This window comes from Capricornis sumatraensis, chromosome 10 (assembly GCF_032405125.1).
Source record: "Capricornis sumatraensis isolate serow.1 chromosome 10, serow.2, whole genome shotgun sequence".
Classification (NCBI taxonomy): domain Eukaryota; kingdom Metazoa; phylum Chordata; class Mammalia; order Artiodactyla; family Bovidae; genus Capricornis; species Capricornis sumatraensis.
In genome coordinates, this window is record NC_091078.1 from 105,045,690 (window position 1) to 105,055,000 (window position 9,311).

A 9,311-nucleotide genomic window follows, 5' to 3' on the forward strand; every position below is an offset into this window, starting at 1 on the left:
GCGGCGGCGAGAACCGGCCGCAGCAGCCCGGGGCTCGGCACGGACGGGCACGCGCACCTCGGGTTTCTGCGGCGGCCCGGCAGGCGTGTGCACCGTCCAGGGGCTCCTCCGCCCGTTGGCTGTTCAGACACCCGCGCTGTGGCGGCGGTGCTGAGCCGCGTCCGCTGGGGGTCCTCCTGTGGGAGCGAGCACACAGCAGGTTGAGGGGGTCGGGGCTGGAGGAGGCACATCTCTTGCTGGGAAGGTGGAGGCCACGCGGTCACAGCTCGCTGAGAGGGGGGCTGGGAAACCGAGCCCAGCGCTGTGACCAAGAGGAAGGGAAGAGGATTTGCTGGACAGGCGGCCGCGTCCGTCCCAGACCAGCTGGACCCAGAGACACTGCGTGCTGACCAGCACTCGTGAAAGCTGACGTTTGCCCTTCGAGACGTTCCAAAAGGTGAAGTTCTGAACCTATGTTAGAACAGCATGGGGAGCCCTGCGTTTCAGACCCATTTTTTTGGAGAATTAAAGGCTCTGATGTTTCCTGCAGGAAAGAGATGAAGCATTTCCTAACCACACTTGACTTTGCGACCCTGGGCCTGTGGCGTGACTGTGGTCCCTGTGACACACACCTGGGAAATGCTGATGGGCAGAAGGGGACCTCAGGGTAAATGAGGATGTGTTAGGATAGAAGCTTTACGTCTGTATAAAGGCACGAGCCGAGACATCCTTGGAAAGGGGAGGATCCCCGTGTTAAGAGGGGAGAGGGGCCCACAGGATCAGGCGTGCAGACAGGAGCCCGGCTGTCTGTGCCGGCCACAGAGAAAGCGGCTCTTCCTGGGAAGTGTGAGGCTGAGTGAGGGGTAGCTGGGGTCTGCGAGGACACGCTTTAGCAGGAGGCCGTGGAGAGCCTCTTCAGGGACTGCATGGCTCCACTTCTCTGGAAGTGCGTGGAAACCTCCTACGTATGTTTACTAAATTAGCACGCGGTTGGGTTTGTACATGAGTAGCCCCCTGTCTCCGAAAGTGATTAAGATGACTGTGAAGAAGTGATGTTGGATCTTGCCTGCAGACCCTGACTCCACCCCGCCAGCCCCAGCTCATGGGCCGCGTCTTGTTTAAAATATGCAAAGCAGCATTATATATTCTAATAGGGCAGATGAAGAGGGTGTGTCATGACAAAGTTAATACAGACGGTGAGTCTGGTAAAGGGTCTGTGAGAGTTTCTGCGCTTCTGTTAGAACTTTCCTGTAAGTTTGGAATGCTATCAGAGCGAGCAGTTCTGGGGGAGAATGGACGCATGTATGTCTGAGTCCCTTTGCTGGGCTGAAACTACTATAACATTGTTAACCGGCTATACTCTGATTTAAAATCCAAAGTTTAATAAAAAGAAAAAAGTCGTGGGATTCGCCTGGTGGTGCCTGAGGCCTGGGGGCTGACGCGGGCTTGCCGTTTGCACGAAGCCTTTGCCTGTTCCCCCTTCTAACGCTCACGCCACCAGGAGTGCGCTGAGCCTCAGGCCGGCCGCGGGGCACATGGACGTTTGCGAGAGCTGCCCTTGGACACCCCGCCCCCAGGCCACGGCCGCTATGCCAGCTGCCTCATCAAACGCTGAGATAGGGTCAGTGCAGGGGCAATCCGGTTAGGATGAGGTTATTAGGGTGGGCTCCCGTCCAACATGACTGGCACCCTTTTAAGGAGGAGGAATTTGGAGACAGACACACGCAGGAGACACCACGTGGATGTGAAGACAGCGTCTGTAATGGGGAAGGACTAATCTGACTCCACGTTGGGTCTGCTTCTTTTGACCTTTGTTTTCTGTCGCTTTGGCTAAAAGGTAATCGCCGAAGGGATGTTTCCTAGAAGCTTAAATGATGCATCGTGGCCCGTCTCTGGGAACCCGGCCTGGCCAGGAAGTGAGCATTGGGCTAAATTATGTAGTTTAGCTTAGAAAACATCCTCGCCAGCTGACTGACCCGTGACTGGCTGCTGGAAGGCTGACGTGAACACCGGCCCCTCCGTAAGGACTGGAAGCAGGACCCTACTCCCTCCCCGTTTAGTGTAAAAGGCAGTGTTAGTCGCCCGGTCCTGTCCAACTCTTGTGATCCTGGTGGACTGTAGCCCGCCAGGCTCCTCTGTCCGTGGGATTCTCCAGGTAAGAATACTGGAGTGGTTGCCATGCCCTCCTCCAGGAATCGAACCTGTGTCTCCTACATCAGCAGGTGGATTCTTTACCACTGAGCCACCTGGGAAGCTCCTATGTCATGAACAGCTTTCTCCAAAACTTTGCCAAAATCAAGACACTGGGCTGAGGACCATTTCTCTAATTTACTTTGGAAAAGAAAATGAAGCTTGTTGCCGTTCACTCACTAAGTCATGTCCGATTCCTTGAGACCCCATGGACTGCAGCACGCAAGCCGTCCCTGTCCTTCACCATCTCCTGGAGCTTGTTCCAAGGCGTGTCCATTGAGTCGGTGATGCCATCCATCCATCTTGTCCTCAGTCCTGCCTTCAAGCTTTCCCCAAATCAGGGTCTTTTCCAATGAGTCGGCTCTTCTCATCAGGTGGCCAAAGTACTGGAGCTTCAGTCCTTCCAGTGAATAGTCAGGGCTGGTCTCCTTTAGGATGGACTGGCTGGGTCTCCTTGCAGTGCAAGGGACTCTCACGAGTCTTCTCCAACACCACGGATCGACAGCGTCAATACTTTAGACCATTTCTGTAATTTATTTTAGAAAAGAAAACGAAACTGGTTTGATCGAATTCGCATTTATTTATTCACTTAGAGAGGGAAGCTCAAGTTGACCACTAGAGAGCCTCACCACCCTTAGAAAGCACTTGTAATGTATCCAGCTGGAACACATTCCAGAGGTTTGGCCAGGATCACTTCAAGATGACAGTCTGTGCCGACAATAGCCCACTTTCTGTGAGTCATCAGGAGCTTTATCAGACCTGAGCCCCTCAGCAGGGCTGTGTTCTCGGCCCACTGGCTTTCTACCTGGGGGACTGTTTCCGGTTTTCCTTTTATTTTGAAAGAGCTTCAAGCATACAAAACAGTCACAAGAATACTGTATTGAACTCTCGTTTACCTTTCACCTAGGTTCACCAGTGGTTAATTTTTTGTCCTATTTACTTCCTCTCTGTCAAGATTTACACACATACACACACACACACACACTCACTCACACACTCACACATGTTCTTTATCACTGAGCCACAGGGAAGCCCCAAATAAATACAATTATATATTTATATATATACAAACTGGGGCTTTCCCGGTGACTCAGTGGTAAAGAATCCGCCTGCCATACAGGAGCTGCAGGAGGCTTGGGTTCAATCTCTAGGTCAGGAGAATCCTCTGGAGGAGGGCATGGCACCCCACTCCAGTATTCTTGCCTGGGGAATCCCATGGACGGAGGAGCCTGGCAGACTACAGTCCATGGGGTTGCAAAGAGTCAGACACGACTGAGCAACTTAGCACACAGGCATATATAATTATATATATATTTTATATTTTTATTTCACATATAATTTTACTTTTTCTGAATATTTGGGAGGAAATTCCAGATATCCAGACTTCCTCCCCCCCTAAACATTTGCTCATGTGGTCTGAAGGACAGGATTGTATTCACCATCCACACCGTCATTATGAAAGTCAGGACACTTAACACAAACAATCAGCTGCGGTGAGAGGAACCAAACTGTCTCTTCCTTGCCCTGCGGGGTTTTCCCGCCGCTGAAAGGCCGCCCTGATCACACCCGGGCTGCCCGCCTGCCACCTCACTTTCTGGGCTCCCTCTTCACTCCACAGGGAGCCTCACTCCACAGGGAGCCTCACTCTGCAGTTTGGCCTGGCTTTTCTTACTCATTCCTAACTTTTTTGTCTTTTGAAAATGTTGTTTATGGAAAATTTGTACGTGAGCGTAGTGAACTGAATCAAGGTATGCAAACAGCTCACAACCACAGCCCCCTTTGGACAAGCTTGTCCTAGAACCCAAGGTCGTGTGCCCTTGCAGACAGACACACTCGTCTGTGCGACTTTGTTAGGCAGGAAATACTATCCTGTTTTTATTTCCTGGGATCGTTAACAAAATTGAACATCTTTTCGTGTTGCCGGTTTGTAGTCCTTTTTCTTGTTCAACTTCTTTGTTTTCCTTTTGTAAGTTTGCTTTATTATTGGTTTATTTGAGGTTTGAGATATAAATGCTATTAAATTATGTTACAAATATGTTACAAATCTGCATTACAAACATCCCCCCTCCCTCTCCTGTTGTCTTTCAGTGTTATGGACTTTTTAAGAGCTTTTTGTTCTTTATTGGGGTTTGCAACGTGGTTAGAAATGTTTTTCTGTCACAAGATTATTTAAAATTGCATCAGGGTTTCTTGTGTGTTTATGGGTTTGTCTGCTTTAAAAATCTTGCAATGTTAACCTGCTCGGGGTTTGTTTTGCTGTAGCGAGTGACGTGGCATCTGTGATTATTTTGTTTTTTTCTGACTGTTGAGCTGGTTGTCCCAGTCCTGTACAGAACGCTCCCTCTGCGGTGTCTGCTCAGAAACTCTGACTTTTTCCCGTACGCCTCGCCTTACTTACTTCTGTGCATTTCTGCGCTCTCTTTTCCTGCCGGGCGATCTGTTTATCCTGTCTCAGTAACATTCTGCTTTCACTCCTGCAGCTTTGTAGCGCTCCTTCCTCTCTCGCTCCCCGGCCCCTCCCCGGCCCCTCCCCCAGCCCCTCCCCGGCCCCTCCCCCAGCCCCTCCCCGGCCCCTCCCCCAGCCCCTCCCCGGCCCCTCCCCCAGCCCCTCCCCCAGCCCCTCCCCGGCCCCTCCCCCAGCCCCTCCCGGCCCCTCCCCAGCCCCTCCCCCAGCCCCTCTCCAGCCCCGCCCCCTCCCCCGGCCCCTCCCCTGTCCCCTCCCCCTCCCCGGCCCTTCCCCCTCTCCCAGCCCCTCCCCAGCCCATCCCCAGCCCATCCCCTCCCCGGCCCCTCCTCTGTCCCCTCCCCCAGCCCCTCCCCCTCCTCCGGCCCCCGCCTCTGGCCCCTCCCCCTCCCCGGCCCCTCCCCCTCCCCGGCCCCTCCTCTGTCCCTTCCCCCCTCTCCTTCTATTTATCCGGCTGTCCCGGGTCCGGTTGCCTCACGTGAGCTCGTCCGTGTAGGTGAACTCGTTGCCTGACCAGGGATTGAACCCCGGCCCCCTGCGTTGGGAGCGTGGAGTCTTAGCCGCTGCGCCACCAAGGAAGTCCCCGTATCGCTCTTTAACTTGTTACGGAAGCTCTGTTTTGTTGGCTGGACAGGCAGCAAGTCAGATGCTGAGATGCCGAGCTTTACCACAGAGAAAGGGATTATTTGGAAGGCAGCAAGCAAGAAGACGGGGGAACCAGTCTCAGACACGGGGCCCTGCAGGCGACCAGGACGCCTACGAGCGGAGGATCTATTGGAGACGCAGGGCGCTGGGAGAGGCAGGGAATGGGGGGGGGGGGGGCGGGTGTCGTCAGTGGTCCCTGCAGGGGTAGCTGGGTTTCAGGCTTCTCCATGGGAAGCGGTTCAGAAAGCAGCAGCGTCAGCATGATCCGAGGGTGGAGTTTTGATGTCAGAATATCATCTGTCGAACACTTGCACAGGCCCAGTTGAGTGGTCTGTGACCTTGACCCGTTCGGACTGGGAAAGACCAGTTCCTTGTTCCTGAGAAACCGCTGCAGCAACTGTGGCTACAGTGACCCGCATGTTCAAGGTGTTACCTTTCGGGAGTCTTGCCGTGCCTTCTCTAAGCTGCGTGAACCTTGGAGGGTGAGCAGGTAGTCGAGGCAGGCTACAGGAGGTGGTTTATTGAGCCGTAACAGTAGGTCATAGTTTAAGCGATCTCACTGAGGACAGCTCTCGCTCTTCAAGCTCATGTAGGGATAAGTTTCTCTTGTTTTCAATATCTGTTGACTACCATTGTATAACTATTTTACTTCAATTTTACAGTCATTTTGACAGGTTTCCAAGATAATCTCTTTGTAATTTTACTTAGAATTGCACAAAGTCCCAACATGCTATTTTGGGAAAACCAAGTAACTTTGCAATCCTGAGTATTCTGGCAAGACCCAGACGCGCCTTTCCACCTGGGTGAGTCACCTCCTGTGTCACTGGCAGGGTTAACTTTTCTTGTGGTGGAAAATGCCTGGGTGCTGTCACTGGGGGCTGGCCCTGCAGGCACAAGCTACGTGATGCTCCTGGGAAGAAATGTGCGTCCCAGCTGGCTCAGTGGTAAAGAGTCCACCTGCCAGTGCGGGAGATGCAAGAGACACTGGTTCGATCTCTGGGTTGGGAAGATCCCTTGGAGTAGGAAATGGCAACCCACTCCAGTGCTCTTGCCTGGAAAATTCCATGGACAGAGGAGCCTGGCGGGCTACAGTCTACGGGGCTGCAGAGAGTCGGACACACCTGAGTGCTCACAAACAAACAGGCGTTTTCTCTGTGTTTGGACTGTCTGACTGTTTCCATACTTGCAAGCTTAGCACCTAATCCGCCTGGGTCCCTGATCTAGTGATCTCTGGATGACCAGGTGGGCTACAGGTGTTTCCATTCTTGTTTTTATCTTTGTGTTTGTTTTAAAAGGACTCTAAGCAGAGCACAGTTGAGAAAAACAGGGACCTGTCTGGACATCCCTCACTCGCTGGTGTGTTCACTTGGGATAGTTTGGGGGCGGGGGCTGTAACTTACCACCGTTGGCTCCATGGCGCCCTCTGGCTCGCAGGGAGCTCACTGCAGCTCTGTGACTTCTGGGGAAGGTGTGCTGCGTGTGCTCTGTTGAACATGCACGTCTGTCTTGCCCTAAGTCTGTGCAGCAGCAACCAGGCTGTGAAACACAGGATACAGCTTGTCGCCACCAGGAGTGACAGGGTATCTTGTAACCTTAGCCTGTGCCAACCCCCGAGCCCCCTCGAGCACTTCAGAGCTTTCCTTGTTAGTGTGGCTCCAGCCGCTGGTCCAAGACCCAGTGTCACGGGGTGGATATCGGATACCCATGGACGGTTTCCTCACAGGCCTGTGAGATTTGTTCGGCTCGAGAAGTGTTTTCACTGTCATTATTTCTGACCTGTTCCGTGGCTTCTTACCCATTCCTCCCACATCCTTTGCCTCCCTTTCTGTGTGCCGCGGCCATAAAAAGGGCCGCCTGGGTGGTCAGTTCAGGGCCAGGAAGGCGGAATTTAAATGTAACTGACGGCATGATTCAGTACTGGGGAGGTCACTGAAAGTGAGCAGAAACTCTCCAGCTGTTCCGTGGGCTGGTGTCAATCACACCAGAGCCCTAAGCACAAGAGGTTCTCAGCGTCCCGGGGCCAAGCTGGCCCAGGACGGGCACTGCGCTGATTCCCCGCTCAGAGCTTGACAGAGTGCTGCCTCCGCATCTTAAAAGTTCCGAGGAGTGCCGCAGTGACTTAGGCAGCTGCAGTGATTGCTGAGCGACGCAGCGAGTGTGTTAGTGCAGGGACGGGGTTCTTTCGGCTCCCCAGGTGGCTCAGTGGTAAAGAATCCCTGCCAGTGCTGGAGACGCAGGTTCGATCCCTAGGTCGGGAAGATTCCCTGGAGAAGGGCAGGGTACCCACTCCAGTATTCTTGCCCGGAGAATCCCCACGGACAGAGGAGCCTGGTGGGCTACAGTCCACGGGGTGGCGAAGAGTCAGACACGGCTGAGCACACAGCACTCACAAAATTCTTTTAGGCCGAGCAGGTTTCTCTTAGTGCCGGCTTCAGAAGGGCCGGAGGGCAGTGAGTGTCCCAGTCCAGCCGCCCTTTCGGCTCGTGTAGTGCTGGACTCCCAGAGCTAGATGTTAAATGAGATGCAATCGCAACCAGGTTCCACCGGAAATAAAATTTTGTTTCTTTCCCATAATGTCAGGGGTATATTTAGCTGCATTAGATGCCGTTAATGGTGGACCTTCTGCCTCATGTGACACTTTCAGAAAATGGCCTTCAGTGCATTCGCTGATTGAGTTATTCAAGCAGTAGGTACGAAGGGACTCCTGCGTCTTTAGCGCTGTGCCAAGCGGGGGTGTTTTATTAGAGTCTGGGAGTGATGGAGGCCGAGAGAGTGGAGGGAATCAAGGAAGCCCACAGCTCTGGGGCTCCTGGCTGCTCCCGGCGGAACCCTGCAGTCAGCTGTGACCCCAGCGGCTCCAGCCTCGGCTGAGAGGGGCGTGTTCCAAGCCAGAAAGTAGGTCATCTTTTCACTGGGGCCCTTGAGGGTGTTGCCAGGGTCACCGACACTCACAAACTCCATTTTTAATGACTGCAACACTGCTGTTCAACAAACTGCCTCACAACTCAGCGGCTTAAGACAATGCCCAGCGTGGCAGGGTGGCTCTCCTGGCCCGGCTGGCTGAGCTGAGGGCCCCCTTTAAAGGCAGCTCTGTTCGCAGGCCACTCGGCTTCCCTGGACCAACAGCCTGGCCAGGAGTGTTCTCCTCCGTTCAGAGGAAGAGTCGGCAGCCCAGCCACGTGAGCACTTCCACGCCTCCGCTTGCATCTCCTCCGCTAACATCTCATCGGCTAAAGCGCGTCAGAGGCTAGGAAATACCTCGCTGATACAGGTGCACGGCACTCAGAAAAGCGCGTGGACGGCTCCCGCTGTGCCCGGGTAGCTCAGGACAGGCTGGAGCAATGCTGCAGCTCATCTCTGCAGGAGACGTGGGGCGGTGAGGCTGGCTCCCGTCAGGCGGCGGAGGTCCTGCCTTCCCTGGATTCACCTGGATGCGAGAGTTCTGTTCCCATCCGGTGAGACTGGGGGCTGGCGGCTGACCTTTGGTGTTTGCTTTTCTTTGGCTGTGCCAGGTCTTATCTGCAGTGTGTGGGACCTTTAGGTGTGGCCTGCAGGGTCTAGTTTCCTGACCAGGGACTGAACCTGGGCCCCCGGCACCGGGAGCGCTGAGTCTCAGCCCCTGGACCCCCAGGGAAGCCCCTGGCAGTTGACTCTGCGCAAGACACAGCAGTCCAGGGGTTGAGCTTGGCCGGGTGAGTGGGTGGAGCCCCGGCCTGGGCGTTCTGGCCGCATCCTCCTCATCCACGGACTCGGGGCCTGTGTTCCAAAGAGCTGGAGGTCAGGGCTGCAGCCAGCACACGCTGGTCGGGTCAGAAGAAGGCTCGTCCCCCCACCCCACTCCATCCAACCGCAAGATGACCGAGGAACCGTCAGAATGAGATGGAATGTTGAACATGTCTGCAAGAGACATTAGGCCAGAGCGAAACTGGAAGGGAGCGTGGGGCAGACTCTGCAGGACGGCCCTTGCTCCGCGCGGACTGTGGGCTTGGCCGAGCGCCCCTTTGGTCAGGGGAGCACAGTCATGTGATGTGGG